The sequence below is a fragment of the Rattus norvegicus genome, chromosome 14, assembly GCF_036323735.1.
Source record: "Rattus norvegicus strain BN/NHsdMcwi chromosome 14, GRCr8, whole genome shotgun sequence".
Classification (NCBI taxonomy): domain Eukaryota; kingdom Metazoa; phylum Chordata; class Mammalia; order Rodentia; family Muridae; genus Rattus; species Rattus norvegicus.
In genome coordinates this window covers 31,866,798-31,886,979 of record NC_086032.1, presented here as the reverse complement: position 1 = coordinate 31,886,979, position 20,182 = coordinate 31,866,798, and the positions used below count along the sequence as shown (strand labels likewise).

The 20,182-nt window shown below is 44.4% G+C and overlaps 2 protein-coding genes across 4 annotated transcripts in view; both read left to right on the top strand.

Annotated features, from left to right (window-relative positions):
• Positions 1–2,206, top strand: part of Cep135 (centrosomal protein 135) — a 65,277-nt gene extending 63,071 nt beyond the window's left edge. For 2 of the 3 annotated variants that reach the window (XM_006250874.4, XM_223341.10), the window contains exon 26: positions 95–2,206. The gene's annotated coding sequence lies outside the window, so the exon portion shown is untranslated. The remainder of the gene's footprint in view (positions 1–94) is intronic. The other variant, NM_001398887.1, reaches the window with a different exon arrangement.
• Positions 2,207–12,588: 10,382 nt separating this feature from the next.
• Positions 12,589–20,182, top strand: part of Cracd (capping protein inhibiting regulator of actin dynamics) — a 236,064-nt gene continuing 228,470 nt past the window's right edge. Inside the window, exon 1 of the mRNA NM_001427853.1 lies at positions 12,589–12,762. The gene's annotated coding sequence lies outside the window, so the exon portion shown is untranslated. The remainder of the gene's footprint in view (positions 12,763–20,182) is intronic.

Genomic DNA, 20,182 nt, shown 5'->3' with positions numbered 1-20,182 from the left:
AGTTTTTATTAGAGACTGTAATGTAAAAATATTGAACTTAAGTTTTTATTAATATATTGAGTGACTCTAATTTTTGTCTTCACTTACCTTTCAGATTATGGTTTTCAGTGAGTTTCTACATGGATTTTCATAAGAACACAGGAGTAATGAGATATTTGAAGTACTTGTTCCTGCGAATCATGAACAATGACACAAATTATACCTCTGTCAGCCTTTATTTAAATCAGTGGATATTTATGTAAAAATGTTTAGTTTTAAAGAGCCTTATGTATATTTTCATATGTGAAAAAAACAGAATATGTATTAATAGCTTAAGTGATGTGATATGTGAATCTTTATTATTCCCAACTAAAATTACTCCTTAAAATGTGTTTATACCATGAATTAATTTAACGTGTTTACATTATGTTGTAGTAATCTGTGCCTTAATGAACCACACTGTATGCATGTAACTACTCTTGCACTATGTAGACATGTTTGGTTTTCATGCCTGTTTGGAGCCCAAGGCATGATGAGGTCAGAGCATGACCCATTTGATTCTCCTACGCGTGGCATCAATCCACGTGTGCTGTCCTTCGTACAGGCAGTCTACTTACGTCTGGTCTGTTGGCAGAACTCGTTTTTATTATTATTTTTTTTTATGTGAAAGAAAGGGTTTTAAGTGAGCTTATGGTTCCAGAGAGCCAGGAGTCCACCAAGTGCACAAGGCGGCGGCAGCAAGCACACAACAGGAAGCGGAGAGTGAACAAACAGGAAGTCAGGAGACCCTGTGTTCTCCATCAGCCCTCCCCCCGGGACACACTTGCTCCAGTAAATCTGCCCCTCTTACACCTCCCCAGACAGCACCCCTCACAACTGGGGCCAAGTGCTCAAGGATCTGAGATATGGGATATGTTTCTCATTCAGACTACAATTTCCAAAACCAAAAATTCAACCGATAGCATATCTTTTTTCTTGAGGTGTTTTTGTTATTTCTGAAAGTTCAGACCTATTAGAGATCAACAAACTGAGTTACCTGTTTGAAAAATTACTCATATTCTCATCAACTTTGAAAATCTTTTCCTGGATATAGAGGGAATCCACCTAGTGACTTCATTACAGAGCGCTGGATGAATGAGTGCAAGCAGGAAGGACGGCAGTGGGAGGCACGTCTATCTATGTGGGTCTTACTTGGCTGTCTTGTGGCTCTCCACATGATGCAGTTTTTTAAGAATTAAGCTAAAATATATTCAGAGTTTTGTAAAACAATCAAACAAAAATTTGGAGTGTATTTTTTACTAATTAAATTCTTCAGTGTACTAGTCTAAAACTTCAGAATATGAAAGCATATGAAGTAAATGTAGAAAAGTGGTTTTGCTAAAAGCCCACTGTGCATCCGACAACACCTATTTGTGGCCTTGAGTCCTGCATAACTTACCCAGTCTTTCAGAATAGTGCGCAGACACCCTCCCCTGGCATATAAACCGAGAACAGCTTTTTACAATTCCACTTTCAAGGTTAGAACTCCAAAGAATTTAAGGTGTGCCAACCCCTAGACAAGAGCAGAAATACAAAATAAAATGTCAGATACAAATACTAACCATATACCAACTGCTCACATTTGAAGAAAATCCTTTAAAACTAGATCTCATCATGACTGAGGAAGAACTTAAAAGTCAGCATGGGCAGGCAAGGCAGCTTCCCCCTGGCTTAGCACAGTTGCTCAGTGTGAACGTCCCTGAGGGGCATAGGCCTCCGAGTAACCAGGGCACCTTGCATGTTCCCGATGTTCCCTTTGCAAGAATTTGCTGCGTATTTGAGTATAGGATGACTTACTCTCCCACCATTTTTACAATTTTATCATTTTATTTCCTTTGAGTAAATTCATGTTTTATAGCAAAATACAAAAAAAAAAAAGACCATTTACAACATCATTTGGAAGGTTTTGTAATAGAGACATGTGATAAAATATTTGTCTCCACCCTTTCTCCCAAAGCAACAGCAAGGCACACTCTCTTAAATGTTCACTTTTAGTGTTCGCTGTAATATAAATTTGTTGCCTTCAAACTCGTTATTTTATAACCATCATACTACAGTTTTTTTAAAGTGATTATCATTTAAAAACTGAATGTTCTTTTTATAGATGTTTTTACTTTTATCTTAAATAATTTTAAATCATGGAGTTTGATTATAGACTTACCAATAAACATACCAGTCAATTTACTTTCTCCTTTTCTCCAGCATGTTTTATAATCTTATATTAGTAATATTTTTAATTCTACAATTAAGAACAATTTATTCAAATCAAATTTTATCATAAGGAGACTTGGGGAAATCTTTTAACTTATATGCCAGCCATCTTTTTAAATAACTCCTTTACGTTCAGTTCAAAATACAAGAGTTTATATCAGAGTTCCTAGTGGGTACACTGGCGTGTCTATGGTTACTCTGTCTTCTCACGGTAGATAATTTTGATTGACATCACTGTTACCCCATGCACCCGCCCTCCCAGCTCGTTGTAAACTCACCACACACACCTCATACCCTCCCCGGTTAGAAGATCCGACCACGTGGCTCACTGCCTTTCTACCATTGGCTCTAACATCAGTCCTTTCAGGTCAGTGTCTTTGGCTCACTTCATTGTAGTTACCTGGAGGACTTCGAGGAAAACCTGCACATGCGCTCCTACACTCAACTGAAAAAGGAGAATTTCTACGAAAGAGACACAGTCTTGCCCTTGACCAGATTTACAGGACAAAGCTTGAGTTGTCTCCTGTGGAAGGGACTGAAATATACGGACTTAATTTAATTTCCTATACTTATTAAGACATTCTTTGTGTCTCATATATGGTCTACTTTAGAGAGAGCTCCATAGCTCAATCAGCCTCCTCCTGAACCAGTCAGAGATAGGGCTGGGGCGGCCCTGCTTCTGGAAGCAACTTCTGCTTTTCTTCCTTCCATCTTCCGTCCAGTGGCTGCAACTTGATTCTTATATTTCTGGTGAAAAAAAATGTTCAATGTGTTGAAAGAAGATACAAAGAAGCAGATTAATTCAACCTAGGAGCTGGGGGGAGGTCATTCATATGACGTCAGAAGGTGGGGCAGTGCGGGAGAGCTTCAGCAATATAGATGGACGGCTACATGAAGGAAAGACTGAGCAAAGGAAGAACAAACAGACATGACCACAATGACCAGAACTCTGGAATACAGTCAAGACCAAACCCAAGAGAAAGGAGCCGAGTTGAATGGTAAAGGCTTGGAGAATGGGAAGTGTCTGTAAAAATAATAGAAGAAAAAAAGTAGAGGGAATAAGTAGTATTGTGTCGTGCTGGAAGCCATAGCTAGAGCAATAAGACAAAAGCAGGATACAAATAGGAAAGGAAGACGTCAAATTACCCGTTTGCAAACAATAGAATCCTGTCTTTAAAAACCGTGAAGATTCCATCAGAGAACTCAGTCACTTTGAGCAAAGCAACTGGGTACAAAATTAACATAGAAAATCAGTGGCCTTGGGCACTTGTTTTATTACTGGATGGTATTCTCCCCCCGCCCCCCCCCCCGGAGCTGGGGACCGAACCCAGGGCCTTGCGCTTGCTAGGCAAGTGCTCTACCACTGAGCTAAATCCCCAACCCCACTGGATGGTATTCTTATCCTGCTTTAAAGTGAGATGGGGTCAGTAGGACCCGTAAATGCCAGAGAGGTCAAGGTGACTGGAGAAATTAGAGGAAAGGGTAGGGGAATATAACATAAAGAACTGAAAACATCCAACACAGAGAGCCAAAAGCAGCCACCAGATAAATAGATGAGTGAATTGAGCAGGCGGCTCGCACAAGAGTAAACAGCAATGCGTACTTGGAAAGATGCTCAACATCCTTAGACATCAGGGAAATGTGACGGTAAAACGTCCCTGAGGTTCCTGCTTGTCCCAGTCAGCACAATATCATCAAGAAAGCATGGCGGCTCTCCTGAGGATGAGGGAAAGATGACTCCTTACACGCTGCTGGTGGGAATGTTAGCTTGTACAGCTGCTGTGCACAGCGCAATGGAGCTTCTCAAACTAAAATGCGAGAACATTTGACTCAGGTGCACCCCTACAGAAAGAGACCTGAAGGCCTCTTAGTCAGTTTACCACAAAATGTACACTCACTCCATGCTTATCCCCGCACTACTGACAGTTGACAATAGGCAGGATGTGGAACTAGCCTGGATGCCCATCTGCAGATGAGTGGATGAGGAGAGTGTGGTTCATAAAAACGACCATGAGGAAAAATAACATCACGGTTGCAGGAAAATGGGCCAGTCTAAAATACGTTGTGGCGAGAATCTTGGTTTCTTTAAAAACATAGAAATAGAAGGATGTGTTCTCATCTTAATCCCAAGTAAGGTACAGGAGTCTACTTTAGATTGCCCACAGCAGCTGACTGTGATCTGCCCCGCGCTCTAGCAGGTGAATGATTTTGACAGCTGCAGACCGTTTCTGTGAGTGACAATTGGAATTCTGGGAACTCTTCAGAAGGTGTATAAGTGCTAGGGCCACAAGTGTGGGTTGTTGGTTCATGGTTGGATGCTGTTGGTTGTGGTTTGTTAAGTAGTCACAGGCAAAGAAGAAGGAGAGGAGAAGGAAAAGGAGGAAATTAGATGTCCTGATGGCGAGGAGCAAACTTGCCCCCAAGGAACTCGGTGCCCCTGGTCAGCAGGAAGTAGTCTAACGATAAGATGTATGAGGTCCTACACTCAGTTCCCAATAACAAACATAAGACCATTCGTTAGTCACAGAGGAAACCTAGGAGTCAAAGGGCTTGAGTCTATTTTTCTCTGAACACAAAATTTTAAAATAAAAAGAGAGAAATTCTAGCATCTGGAAGCATGAAACGTCTAAATTTCCCGTGGGTGAAAGAACTCACAAGAGAGCAAATGAAGGGCAGTGTGTATAATCCTATTCCAGCATGCAAGAGACTAAGCAGGAGGGCTGTAGGGGGTATGAGGCCAGTGTAGCCTACAGTCTCAAAAAGCCAAAAGAAGAAAAAAGAAATCATAAAAGAAATGAAATTATTTGGGACTCAGAATTGATGATAATGGATGTTGAAGCATCTGGGGTGCAGACGGTGTGTCATCAGAAGACACGCAACTTCAAATGTGCTAGCAGAAAGACACTCACGCCCAGGTAAACATTACCCCAAGGTTAAAAAGAAAACATCATGCACACACACAGCAACCTCCATCGCCTGCTAAAAATAAGTCAGGAAGTAGGAAATCGTAAAATCAACAATGCAGAGTAAGTTTAAGAAAACCAAGAATGGATCTTTAAAACAATAAGCTTAAAAACAAAAATCACACAAAAAAATTAAAACAAAAAGGAGGAAGTAACTGTAGGCATCAAAGAACTAAAGGGAGGAGGGGGAGGAGCCAGCGGCAGCCGCTAATATAATGGACGAAGTGGGCAAGTTCCAAGAAAATGTAAAGTGCTGAAATTTAGAATAAAAAATAATATAAAATTTAGAACAATATACACTAAAAACAGTGGGTCTGGGGTTTGAGTGTATGGACGAGGTGATGAGTCAGCACCTGATGCTTCATGATGCAGACAGGAAATGAGATCTTGGGTCAGGGGTAAAGGCCCCTGTTACTCCTGGTACAGCGAGCAGCATAGGGAGCGTGAATAGGTGTTTGAATGTCGGTGTCGGTCTGGTCTGTTTTTCCCAAGCTCCTGAAGCATATAGAGAGGGCCAGATTGATAGCGGTCACGCGGAGGCTCACATCACAGCTTAGCAACACTTAGCTTTGCAAATCTGTCTCTTCTATAGCAGGTGCGAGGAAACCTGCTCTTTGGTAGACAATTCCTCAACCCTCAAGGCTGCTTACCTCAAACACAGTGCTGGGGATTTCTTGGGTAAGCATCAGGAAGGGCATTAGATCCCTGGACCATGCACAAGGTTGTGCAAGGATGCTCGACGTACACAGGAAACTCTCTTTCTGGAGGAAAAACTACGTTTTGGACCAACATCTGGAAGAAAACATAATTTCATGTGCGTGTGTGTGTGTGTGTGTGTGTGTGTGTGCGCGTGTGTGTGTGCGTGTGAGTCTGTCTGTATTCAAGGACAAACCTTTCATTGACCGTCTGTCTGTCTATCTGTATTCAAGCACAAACCTTTCATTGACTGTGTGTGTGTGTGTGTGTGTGTGTGTGTGTGTGTGTGTGTTCGAACACAAACAGTTCAATGAGCACCTTGCCTTATATAACCACCGGAGGCAGGGAGCAAACCTGTTCCATATTAAAGGCTTATCTCAGTAGGATTCCCACAATCAGCCATGACTGATCTCTGTAGCACCTCCCCCACTTTGGGTTTTGTTGTCTAATGGCTCTAGATCATCATTGCACTGGGTAACAGACCTGGGCAGTGTCTGTCACTTGCCACATTTAGCCTTGTCAGCCATATGCGATGCCACTCAAGTGTAAATGTGAACCTTGATGGTCAACTTAAAAAGATTTAGAATCACCGTGCAAACAAACCCCTGGCTGTGGGGGGGAATTTCTATAGAGAGCAAAACGAGGGACCACTGTCCGTAAATGTGGGTGGCACTGGAACACGGGCTGGGGTCAGCTTCCTGCCTGTGCGTGTCACGTGACCAACGGCCTCAGACCCCTGCCACTGTCTGGTCTCTGTCAAACTGTGAGCCAAAGAAAAGGCTTAGTTCCTTACGTTCCTTTGAGGCCTTTTATCCCACAAACAAGAACAGCAACTAATACTCCGGAGACTGCTCTGCAGTCGGGGGAAGCAGACACACTCGTAGCCAGTTAGAAAAGGGTTCTGCTAGTCTGTGTCTGGATGTGCCCTAGGTAGAGTCCACGTCTAGGGGGCCTTCCACTCGTAGCGTTTCTGAGTGGATCAGAAACAGAGCAGAGTGATGCAGAGTGATGCCTGCATGTGTTTGTTTCCAGGGCCAGGACAGCAGCTGGTTGGGTGGCGAGCCATTCAGGCTGGCCACGGAATGAGCTATGAAACTGTGCTGTTGGATCTGGGAATAGAAAAAGCATTCATTGCTACTGAGCTGGGGCCTCCTCGAAGGATGCTGATTTGAGATCAGAGTGCTCAAGAGTGGTCCATTCTGTCTTAGTGCCAAAAAAGGTCTGACACAGAAAAAAAGCCTTCTTTTTTGGTGGCTGGTTTCCTTGGGTACATCCAAAAGCTGCACACACTGTTCTTAAGAAACCTGCCCTGGCCTCTGCACATTCTGAGTCACAGCCACCTCTGTGGGTGGGGCGGTGAGAACAGTCCTGAAAGGGCCCTGAGGATGACACTTCTGAGCTGCCAGACCACAGGACACTGTCTAAATGAGAGGACAGGGGCCCTCCTGCCAGAGCTGGGCTTGCACAATGGTGACGAACGGGGGTGGAGCTTGTCCCATTGACCTGTCCCTTGCTTTACACTGTGACAAGGGTAATCCTTGACGGGACTTACGGAGAAAAGATAAGGCATCGGAGAACTGCTCACAACATTTAGAATGTTATTTTGTATTGTAATGTACATGAAGATTAGGTCTTGGAGGAGACCTGCACCACTGCTCTACTGAATTAGTAATCCCCGACTGTACTCTAAACAACTGTCCTTAGACCACAAGGAAGAGTAGACCTCATTCCTCATCAAGGAAGTTTCTCTTTAAGATGGAGGGAGACCATTACAAAAAATCACAACCAATCAAAATACAGCATTGTGGAGCCAGCTGAGTTTACAAAATGCCATCGCACCTAAGGCTCAGAGAGCTTTTTGGGAAAGGGGGCAGAAAGGTTGTAAAAGCCAGAGGAACAGGAAGTTTTCTGTGAGACCGTGTCTCTTAGAAATGTCAGGAGCTACACCCATGAAGTCTCACCAACATGGCCGCCTAAACATGAGTCGTACACAAAGTGTAGCAATAGCCATGTTTTAGTGCACAATTTAATGACATCAAACCCATCCATGTTACACAGCTACCACCACTTCTCCTTGCCTGGGCTGTCTTATTCTTAAGGTACCACTGGGTTTGCTTTTAAAGACCTTATTAAGATTAAAAAGAAAGGGGTTGGGGATTTAGCTCAGTGGTAGAGCGCTTGCCTAGCAAACGCAAGGCCCTGGGTTCCATCCCCAGCTCCGAAAAAAAGAAAAATAAAAAGAAAAGATTAAAAAGAAAAAAGATGCACCCTAACCAGCAGAACTGGCCCTAGATTTCCATTCATGTGTGAGAAACACTGTCTTGCTTTTACTTCAAATTTTTCCAGCTTTCTAGAATGAGTTGTGAAATTGCTCTTTCCCCGTGTTCTGGAATGGCTTTGCATGCAAGGAAATTGTTGGTTCCTTTAAAGTTGGTAGGAGCTGACACACAAGTCAACCGGGCAGTGTCTCTGCTTGAGAAAAAGAACCTGTGGTCTCTTTTATTTCTTCTACAGTCACATTTCCTCCCCTTTCAGTTTCACGATTATTTCTTCCTGGAAACCTTCCATTTAATCTATTATTATCCCATTTAGAAATCCTTAGCTATTTCTCATTTCACTGTGAAAGATTTAAGTTTTGTGTCTTTTGGCTGATAAGCCAAGAGATTAGTTAGTCTATGTAATCAATTTTTATATGCATGTTTCCTAAGAATCACCTTTTATTTTTATTGTTTGATGTTTGTTTTCTATCTCACTGGCTTCTGATACACACACACACACACACACACACACACACACACACACCTATTCACACAACACACATAACAAACGCATACACACACACCATACATACAACACACAACACACATCCCTCACATACATACAACACACACATATACAACACACACATACACATACATACACATAAATACACAGACACACATACACATACATACACATAAATACACAGACACACACATGCATACACGCATGCACACACACTCTCAAACAGAGGTACAGAACAGATACAAGTCAAGATTGATGTGAGTGATTTACTGGAAAGTATGCTTTGCCAATCTTTAATACAAAAGTTCCTTAAAATGAAGTTTCAACTAAGCAGGGCTCATAGGGGCTCACAGAAGCAGCAACCACAAAGCCTGCATGAATCTAGGGCAGACCCCTTGTATACACGCTGTGGTTCTTTAGCTTGGAGTTTTTGTCGGACTCCTAACAATGGGAGTAGAAGTGTCTCTGACCCTTCTGCCTGCTCGTGGGACAGGTGCTCTCTTACTGGGTTACCTCATCCAGCCTTGATATGAGGTTACATGCCTGGTCTCATTGCATCTTGTTATGCCAAGTTCAGTTGATATCACTAGGAGGCCTGCTCTCTTCTGAAGGGAGTGGATCTGGGAAAAGAGGATGTAGGGGAGCACTGGGAGGAGTTGAGGGAGGATTGTGTCAAGGATGCATGAGAGAAGACAAAGGAAAAAAAGGAAGGTTCAAGAGACCGGGGATGTAGCTGAATTGTTGACTATTTGCCTAACACATGCAAGACCCTGGCTTCTCATCTCAGCACTGAAAGCAAGAAACAAAAACAAGCAAACAAAACAAAACAACACACCACCACGGAGATACAATTTTGACACAAATTTCTAATCCATTGGCTTTTGGGCACAGAATATAGCATGTATGAATTTTGACCTTTGCAACTTGTTGAGTTTTGTTGTGTTTTTATCTAAAGCTTTTTTGTGAACATTGCCAGGGTTTTATCGTAGAGTGCGTGTTTTCTGTCTGTTGGGCACACATGTGGTAGCTTTCCTATCAATTTCTGTGTCGTCCTCTCTCTCCTTAACAGAGCAGTTTCAAAGACAAAGTCAAACACGTCTTTCTATAAAGTAGACTTGCATACTTCTTTTATTTTCAGTTTTGCCTTAAATCTGTTGTCAGGTAGACTTTCAATGTTGTTATGTATTGTTTTTAGACTTATTTATTTTACATATGAGAGTGCTCTATTTGCATGTGCGCCTGTGTGCCAGAAGAGGGCATTGGATCCCATCACAGATGGTTGTGAGCCACCATGTGGTTGCTGGAAATTGAACTCAGGACCTCTGGAAGAGCTGCCCGTGCCCTTAACCGCTGAGCCATCTCTCCAGCCCTGCTATGTGCATTTGTTTGCGATGTTTATCACTTGGTATATTTTATCCTGGAATCTCTATAATCAGATTATCAATAATATGTCTGATGCCTTTTGATTCGAAAACAGCTCTATCTGGAGATCTGCAATGATGGCTCAGGTAGGAAACTTCTTACCATGCAAGCACGAAGACCTACGCTGGGATCCATGGAATCTCACAACGGAGCCGACCGATGACGGCAGGACATGCCATCCAGCTCTAATTCCAGCACACGAACGGACGCAAAAAAATATTTAAAAATGTCTTTATTTTAACAACTTTATTGATATGTAACTGATATTCCATATACATATGATGGTACTGTATGATTCGGTGGTGTCTTATCCATAGTTGTGGAACCAGTTCCGTAATTTGAACACATCCTCATCATTCCAAATATCTACTCTCTGTTTTCCCTCAGCTCACCTTCCTCACACGGCCTGTGGTTACTGCAGGAGACTTGCCTATCTGGACACTTGCTATAAGGGAGTCATGCTGTACGTGCTCTTTTGTGTCTGGTTTCCTTTGCTTGCAGTGTAATGTTCTCAAGGCTCAGCCCTCATACACACAAGGCTCGTGTATGTGTTAATTGGTACTTCATTCCTTTTATTGCCAAATGATGTCGTTCTATGCCTATATTACTAGTGTGACTATAGCTTGCCCTCTTCAGACCTTCACTGTGAGGGTTTTTTTCCCCTAAGAATTTGATAGGCTTAGCTCTTACCTTTATGTTTAATATGACTTTTGAGTTTATTCTTGTATAATTCTTTTGTATATATTCAGTTACCCTTCTATATTTTGTTGGTATGAACTATGGACCAGTATGCTCAAGAAGTCAGAAGAAAGACATTCTGTCACCTGTCACCTTTCAAGCAGGACAGCTTAATATAGAGCCACGTTGAAAGTTTCCACTACTCTGCAGCCGTACCCCCTTAATGTGCAGGATCTGGTCTGAAAGTTCCGTTATTCTAGGGTAAACTTAACAGCTCCTTGCTGACTATTCCATGGACTGAGCTGTTATTGATATGATGTGACAGTCAAAAGCCAAGGCAAATAGCTCACAAAATAATCAAGATTTCCTATCAGCTTCTGATTTGAGGTCTGATACCCTAAAGTCCAGCACTAGAACATTCTAAGATGAGCACCAACTCTCTGGAAGATTTAATGGCGTGTAAATTGCCATATTTGTCTTACAAAATGAAGTCAGTGGAACCCACACTATATGAATTTGAATTACTATAGAGTGGTTCTTGTGCACTTGGCACAATCGTCAAGAGCATGGTATAGCAAGAAAAAGATCCCCGTTGTGTTCTGCCCAGGTTTGATTTTTGAGCTTCTAGGAATTTCTAGTGCTACTAAAGCAAAGTTCTAAAAACTCATTATCATTCTTATGTTGAATAAAGCAGACATAGTTTAGGATATGTGTAAGCAATGATCAATGAAACAACGCTCCTCAATCCCAGCACTAGGGAGGCAGAGGCAGGCAGTTCTCTGTGAGTTCGAGGCCAGCCTAGTCCACAGAAGGAGTTCCAGGACAGCCAGGGCTCCACAGAGAAACCCTGTCTGGAAAAACAAAAACAAAAACAAAAAAACAAAACAAAACAACAACAACAACAAAATGTATCCAGAAAAACTCAGTTGATTAACCTGCCATGCACCGGGACACTCAGTATCAGTTTCTTACTTCTGAGTCACAAACGCTGCCGGCACTGAAATTTTTGGTCCTGTTTTGGACACTGGCACCTTTGATTCGTTATAGAGTATATGTTAAGGTTGGCTTTCTGCATCTTTAGTCACAGAAGAAATGTGCCTCAGTATTACTAAGAAGCCTAAATTTTGGTATCTTTGCGTGTGTAGCACCAAAGGGCCCGGCAGGAGTGATTGCCAACGCTTCTATCGAAGTAGCCATGACAAAAAGTTTGAAGCTAAGTCTCATTGCTTCCGACTAACCCACAAAAGGACGAAATAATCTTTCTCCCTAAGATATCAAAGTCGATATCTAATTTCATTAGAGTGGGGACAATAACGTCCGATATCACTGTGTTCAAAGGCACTGAGACGCAGCAAAGCAACCGTCAGCTTTTTCTCTGGAGGGACGTCTTTCCACTTAAGCGACTCAGGAGTCACAGGTCCATTCTGATCGTTTGGACCGTGCTGGGTGAAACCTCTCTATGGTCCAGGTCACTCAAGTTACTGACCGGCTTATGCTAGTATCCCGGACCCGGACTACATCCCGAGGAAGTGGTGACTGACAGTCTTGGCTCCTTGCTCCTTGCAAGGTGCGCCTCGACCCTTGCGTTCAGCTCTCGCTCTGGCCATTCCTGCAGCGGTGGAGACCGCACTGGTAAGTCCCACACGGTGCCCTAGGCTAACTCCTGGCTTCGAGTCAGTCGGGGTGCAAATTGTCTGAGATGCATCGACCGAGCTCGGCGGTCAACGCGGCGGTCCCCGGGCGGGGCGGGCACGGGTCCGAGCGGCCGAGGCGAGCGCGGGCGGAGCATGTGACCACGGCGCGCGGGGCTGGGCGCGCAGTGCCGCGCGGTGGTGGCAGCGGGGAGAGCAATGGAGGCCGCGGGCGCCTGAGAGCTGGCCGCACTGCTGGAGCTGCTGCTGCTGCGGAGGCTCGGCGGGTTGGGACGTTCCCGGGGCGCGCGGCGCTCTCGCCATCGTTCTCTCCAGGGTGGCGCTCCGCAAAACCTCAGGTGAGCTCCCCTCACTGTTCGAGGGAACAGACAATAGGCAGCGGGTGGCTTCTCTCTCGGGCAGGGCCCGCGCGAGACTCCTACCTTGCCCCGGGCGTGGGCTCGCACGGTCCGCGGAGGTCTTGGGACGACGACCCCAAGCGCGGCGCAGCCCCTCTCCTTGGATCTGTGTGGGGCGTGCGCACCCGTGGGTCTCCGGGAGGAACCTGCGGGTGGGCTGCACCCCGGGAACTTGCTGAGATCATGGGACCCGCTCAGCCCCCGAGCCCCTTCCCGCGCCTTGTCCGGTTCCCAGGTCCCCAGCGCAGAGCCGGACCTCTCCAGTCAGGAGCTGGGACGCGGACACGCTCAGCCCGGGTCTCCAGGCTGCATTGCTTTGTTTAACCTTTGCCGAGCCGATGCGCACAAACTCTTGTTGCCCCAGTTCTGATGAGCTACCAGTTTGATGGCAGAGGCGAACAAAGGTTTCCCTCCCAGGGCTTGAGCCGGGCACCGCACGCCACCGGGGCGTGAAATGGGCTCGCCTTATCTTCTCCCATCGCGGCTGTTTTCCCGCAGCTATAACCGCCCTTTCTTGCAGAGCCCTGTGGTGGCGAGATTGGACCTCTAACCCCTTGGATGCAGTGGGTGGGGTAGTATGGCTTTAAAAAAAAAAAAAAAGAACCGAGTATCAGCCAAGAACAGACGTTTGAATTTTATGTGAAATGTTCGCACACTCTCAAAGGTTTTCCGAATTGTGGATTTCAAGGGAGAAATGTATATTTGAAGACGTTGATTCAGTATAGGGGGAGGGTGGAGAAAACCTAGTAACTGTGACCATGTGTTGTGAAATTTTAATATGGTTTTACAAATACAGGCCGGGAAACTGATCTGGCATTGGGTGTTGGTGAGGGAGGGTGTGTGTGTGTGTGTGTGTGTGTGTTGTGTGTGTGTGTGTGTGTGATGGGGAGGTGGTGGTGGTGGCAGGGGAGTGGTTAGAATACAAAGGATAAGGCAGTTTTAGTAAAAGGTTTTAGTAGATATCTCGTGGCAAATGAACAATTCATTAAATTGTCAGTTAAATCAATGTTCCCCCGTAAAAATTACCCGCGGTAGTTGTTGAATTATATAATAAGATGGCTAGCGGTCATTCGGCATTGTCTGTGATTCGTGTGTCTGAATACAAGGATGGATTTTGAGTAATTTTTAAAGAGTCAACAAAAGGAAGGCGCCTCGGCCGTCACCTTTATTACTTGGCTTTATTTTCCCCCAAGAGAAAATTGCCTATAAGAAAAAAGAAATTCAAGGCCGGTTTCAGAAAGAAACGTTTGAAAAATGTCTCTTGAATTGGTTATGTGGTTGCATTAGGCTAACTCACAGATGTGCGTGGCTGAGGGGTGGGGTCTGGCAGTGTAACCTTTTTATTTTTAACTGTTGATTACTTCAATTTTACTCCAGAGGTTTTGTTTGGAAGTCACCTGTAACAGTCAAGAGACTTTCAAGACTTTTCAGTCTAAACAGAGCGTTGACTCTGGAGCTAGGAAGATAAACGATGCTGACATTGGAGTTAGGTACAAACAAAATTATATAGTTCTTCATAAACTACAAAGCACTGTAACACCGTAAGTTATTACTGGTAGGCGGGAAAGCTGCATTTTACATTTTCTTCTTATACAATTTCGTAGCAATGTTTGTCCGTTTTATGTACGTTTCCGTGTGTGCGTACTACTCATGTGAGTGTTAGTACCCATGTGCCCCTCTGTTCTCAGCCGTGCAGCTTGTGGAGGCTAACGGTTTAACGTCCTCCATCATTCTCTACCTCGGGTTTTGAGACAGGGTCTCTCATAGAATTGAACATGAAGCTCACCAATTTGGGCTGGATTGACAGGGCAATCCCCCCACCCCCAGCACTTTCTTCACACGTCCAGCTTTTCCGTGTGTGTGCTGAGGACCCAGACTTAAGTTCTCACGCTTGTGCAGCAGGAGGACTTGAGATTGTTGCCTGCTTTTGCAATCTGTGTGCCTGTCTTTGTTTTGTTTGTTTGTTTGTTTTGTTTGTTTTTGTTGTTGTTTTGGTTTGGTTTGAGACAGAGTCTCATTTAAGCCCTGGCTGACTTTGAACTCGTTATGTAGCCAAGAAGGGCCTTGAACCCCTGATCCTCCTGCTCCCAGGTCCAGAATGCTGGGATTGCTGGTGTGTGCCTCCACGCCAAGCCAAGCCGCAGTCTGCTTCTAGTATGGCGCAGGGTGGCACTCAGTAGTTAAGGGTGGAAAGAATAATTGAGTGATAAACGAATTGCAAACGAATAAGAAATGTGGGCCCAGCTGGCTCCCTGTGCCGAGTATTTACTGAGGACCTACTATGTATCAAGAACTGGAGAGCATTCCCACATGAAAGCCTAGCGCCTACCTTTTACAGTCACAGTCGATGTGCATGTTCATGAACCGTGGAGCCTTAGGTGGTCTGGGTGATGTCACCCTGTAGCTGACTAGGGACAGGGGGACATTTCACTGGTGGAGTGTGGTTGTTTTCCACAGGCTCCTTGTGCAGACGCAGGGCAGATGTTATCGTTGCGATTTGTAGGTAAGGAAATCCAGACGCAGCGGGATTAAATGACTTGCCAACTCCCGCCACCAGAGCAACGGTGCCAGGGGCAGACGCCGGATCACATGCCCGCTGCTTCGGCCCCTGAATCACGACCTCCTCTGAGACATTCAGCAGCCCTAGAAAACTAGTTAAGGTCTTCATCCCGGATACATTCTATACAAGGAGCAGCCAACGTCTTGAGTTGGGGGACTGCACTTGAACGTGGCCGTCCTCGTAACGAGCTTTTTGGGTGGCGAGTAGTTCAAAATATCCTTTGTAAGGTTCCTTTTTCCTGAAGGAATTTTGTGAGGGTCAAAGGATGCAGCAGGTGCGTATCCTTTGCGAATTATCAATGTAAACAGAGCATCCAGAAGCTGTTTATCTTTATCCTCATTGTTAAAACTTAAAAGAGTTTTAGAATTAAGAGATGCATTGTCACCTGGTATACAGTGAGTGTGTGTGCGTGCGTGCGTGCGTGCACATAAGTATGTGTGCAATTTTCTTTCTTTAAGGACTGGGTATAGGACCCTACAGATGCTCCCCAAACACTCTGTCACTGAGACGCGTCCCCAGGCCCTGGTCTTTTGGGAAGGAGTTACTGTGTAGACTAGTTCTCTGACTCGGCCTTCCACCTGCTGGAATTATTGGCGCACATCACCATGCCCAGCACCAATTATATGTTTCTAAACTCTCGAGGTAGTGTTTAGATTTCCCACATGTTTTCCATATCACTTTAAAGATTCTACTTGAGATCCACTAAAGGACTTTGGTATTTATGACGGCACCAGTGGAAAGTATTGGCCGGTGAAGTGCACTCAGGAAAAATCTGAGGTGGGGTCTCAACACTTCTCCTCTGAGCCCTAACGTCATTGGCATTTCAATGTCAAATTACAGATAGAAATACATCCTTAGAGGATCAAATAGTAAAGTGCTTGCCTAGAACATCTTAGGGAGCCTTGTCTCCCCACTTCCCCACACCTATGTGTCTCTGAAACATTTCTTTTTTCAGAATTGACATTTACTGAGTATTTCTCATGGTCAAGGTCCCAGACTAAGCTATTTGTGTGTTCTCTAATTTAGCCCTCAGGCTGCCCCTGCAGGAGGCCTTGTGTCTCCATTTGATAATTGAAGTAAGGACGCAATGAGCTTTTTTATGAACTTGCCCAAGTTCCCAAAGTTAGTGAGGGACAATGTGGGGGCTCAACCTGAGTCTTGCTGGAGCCCAAAGTCTGCCCCTCTTCTTGATTCCCCTTCTCTTCTGTGTGGGTCCCTTCCCACTGATGGCTACAGATGTTTCATTTCTTAAAGAGAACCGTAAATGTGGGTGCAACATTTAAACTTTCCCTAGTATAGCACATGGTTTATAGCTTCCTTGGAAAGGACTTGTTTGAAGTCCATTTGAAACTTGGTTTATAAGTAAGAAAGCTTACCCAGGAAACCCGTAATTCATTTTGACTTGGCTGGTCTTTAACGTAAATATTTTGGAGTTATTTCTCAGGTTTTTGTGATAGAGTCGATTAATTGGTCATTTTTATTGAGTGCTCAAAGGTTTAATATATCTTCAGAGGAGACACGATATAGCTGTGCAACTATAAAAAGGCTTCATTATAAACGAGTGTCGGCTGTTGTTAAGGCACAAATGAAGACTTAACAGCCACAGACGTACTTCACAGTGCATTGATTGGTCTCAAAATCACAAGGCAGTAAAAGTGACTTTAGAAAGTCCATGTACAAAGCCACCATCAACTATTGTGCATGTATAATATACTGAGTATATATTTCAGCTTCTAAATCAACGGTTCTTAGTTTTGAACAATTACTTAATTTTAATATACTCTTTTTGTTTCTGGGACTCTCCTGCTCTTAAAAGTATTGTGAGGAAGCTGCAAAAATGGCTTTCAAAGATGGCTTCCGGGATAAAGTGTTTGCTGTGCAGGCATGGGGACCTGAGTTTGGATCCCTGTCACCCACATAAAAGATCGGGCATGGTGATATGTATATGTAAACCCAGTTCTAACAGTGGAAGTGGGGGTCCCAAGGGGTGGAAGTGGGGGTCCCAAGGGGGTAGAAGTGGAGGTCCCAAGGGGTGGAAGTGGGGATCCCAAGGGGTGGAAGTGGGGGTCCCATGGGGTGGAAGTGGAGGTCCTAAGGGCTTGTTGGCCCACAAGTCTACCTAAATGGTGAACTCCAGATCTAGTGAGAGACACTACCTCAGAAAACATAAGAGGGAGAGCTAATTGAGTTCAAGCTTTTATTAAAATGTTGCCTTTTCTGAGAACGAGTCTCAGGTAGCCTAGGTTAGCCTGCCGTCAGATCTTCGTGTAATTAAGATGGGCTTTGAAATCCCGATTGTCCTGCTTCTACCTCTCAAATGCTGGCATTACATGCAAACATGGGGGTGTGTGGGGAGAGAGAGAGAGAGAGAGAGAGAGAGAGAGAGAGAGAGAGAGAGAGAGGAGAGACATGAGAGAGACCACAGATGCCTAGAGAGGCCAATTTTATGTGTATTTCTGCTTGTCAATCATATTTAATTTTAACTGAATGGAAATATAGTGGTATTTTTTTTATTAAGCATTTAATTTTGTCCTTAGGTTGGCTACGAAAAAATTCACTTGCAAACTGGGTGTGCCCAGAATCCTGGTGTTCAGGAGACCAAGGCAGAAGGATCAGGAGTTCAAGGGCAGCCTGGGAAGATCTGTCTCAAACAAAACGAAACAGGCGTAAACCCCGCCCAAGCCGTATAAAATGATTTTACATCTAATGAAACTGTGTATCAGTGTAGGTCCAGGCCCACTGGCATGACCCGCTCAGCCATGAAGGTTTTATCTTTATTAATATATTCTGGAGAGTTCCTATGTGTGTGTTCGTTAAAACATCGACAACGCAAAGTGTATTTTCAAATTTATTCCTTTTGTTTTCTAATGCTTAGTACCTAATGAACTGTTATAATTTTTGTAAGAATCAAGAAACTTAGCTACCAGACATGATGCTCCACACCTTTAGTCCCAGCCCCTGGGAGGCAGAGGCAGGAGGATGTCTGAGTTGGAGACAAACCTGGTCTACAAAGGAAATTCAAGGACAGCCAGGGCTACACAGAGAAACCCTGTCTCGTAAAACAAAACGCAAACAAACTTAGCTGTTGGATGGTCCCAGTTGCTGTAATTTATATGTTTAGGGAGATAATAAATCTGGCTTCTATTACGTTTCACCACCTTTATTATTGATGTGAAAATTCTTAAAGACAGACACTAAGTCATTTTTGATAGCTGCTTGCACTGAAGACTTTGAAGCGTCTGAGAGCGGCTAAGCAGCTCAGATGAGTAATCTGGACACACCTGAGAAGTACATATGTGGAGCCTGACTCTAAAGAATGTCAGTAGAAAGGCAGAAGAACGCCTCAGAGAGATGCTTTATAGCCAGTCAGTGCTGAAGAGGCACTGCCACATATCTCGTAGAAGCCAAATAGAACAATACCATATGCATTAGCTTCTATGTTCTAGAAAGTTCTATGTGCGTGTCCGTTATCAAAACTGGGATCCTCAGCAGTCCTTCCAAATAGCTGTGAACCTGTGGGGTGTGGGCTGTGCTTAGAGGAAATTTCAACACACTTGCTTCTTGGATGGATGGATGCTGTGTTCAAAGCGAGAGTGGTGACACTCGGGGAGGTCAGAAGTCCGTGGCTCCCTACAGACGACAGGTGGTTAACATAGGATGGAGAAGCCAGTAGTAGCCGTGAAGAGTTCTTCTGAGAGGGCAGTGAAGAGCACCAGCTTCATCACAAGGTACTGACTGGTCTGGGGGGAGGAGTGAGCAGCACCACACACAGGCCCATTGGCAAGGTTCACTCACTGTAAAGGTTTGCCCGGCAGTAAGGCAGATGTGGAGACAGGCTGGGGATGGGGTTAGCATTAGGGTTAGGGTTAGGGTTAGGGTTAGGGCTTGGACCCCTTGGTAGTTATTTAAGTCTAGGTACAGCTGGAGTCGGTAGGTTATCCTTGAAAGTTCACGTAAGTAATTGTTAGCCTGCGTTTTCCTCAACTAGCAGGAGATAAAAGGAAAGAAACACCATAATCCTGATATCACCATTAGCGGGCGACAGAAAGCTTACCACACCAAATCCCACAGCCATAGCCATGTATGGTCTTCAGTTTAGATCAGTCGCTGTGGTGTTCTCGAGGGTCCCCGAGGCAGCAGGGACGTCTAGACACTAGCTTCAGAATTTCTTTCTTTCTTTCTTTCTTTCTTTCTTTCTTTCTTTCTTTCTTCCTTCCTTCCTTCCTTCCTTCCTTCCTTTCTTTCTTTTTTTGAGACGTTCTTGAAAAAATTAAATTCTCAACTTTAAATTTAAATTTTCAACTGGTACCTAAAACATATAAAGTATACATAATAGTGGGGTGCCATGGGGTGTTTCCGTATATGTACACCAGTGATACATCTCATTTTGCTCTGAGGAATTCTAACTAATACATCGGGAGTGACATTTTTTTTTCTCTTTGGGTGTCCCAGTGGCAGCCACAGTCGGATTTCCTGGGTTTCTTTGTGGTGCACCTGCCAGTCCATGTTTGTGATGGGTTAACTGCTTCTTAGAGTTAATGAGGTTGGGGTCACAGGTTCAGTGCCTGGGAAGGCTAGCTGGCTTCTCTTTGTTCTGCAATTGCCCATTGCACCCTTATCCCAGACCGGCCATCTGGCGGAGGCAGATCTCTGATCACAAAGGGACTGATGAACAATACAGTGTGTGTGGTGGCGGTGGTGGGGGAGCCTGGGGAATCTCTCTGTAGATGCTGAGTCCTTGGAGAAATGATTGCAAATCAGGTGCAAATTTTTATTTCACAGCATCATTAATATGTGGAT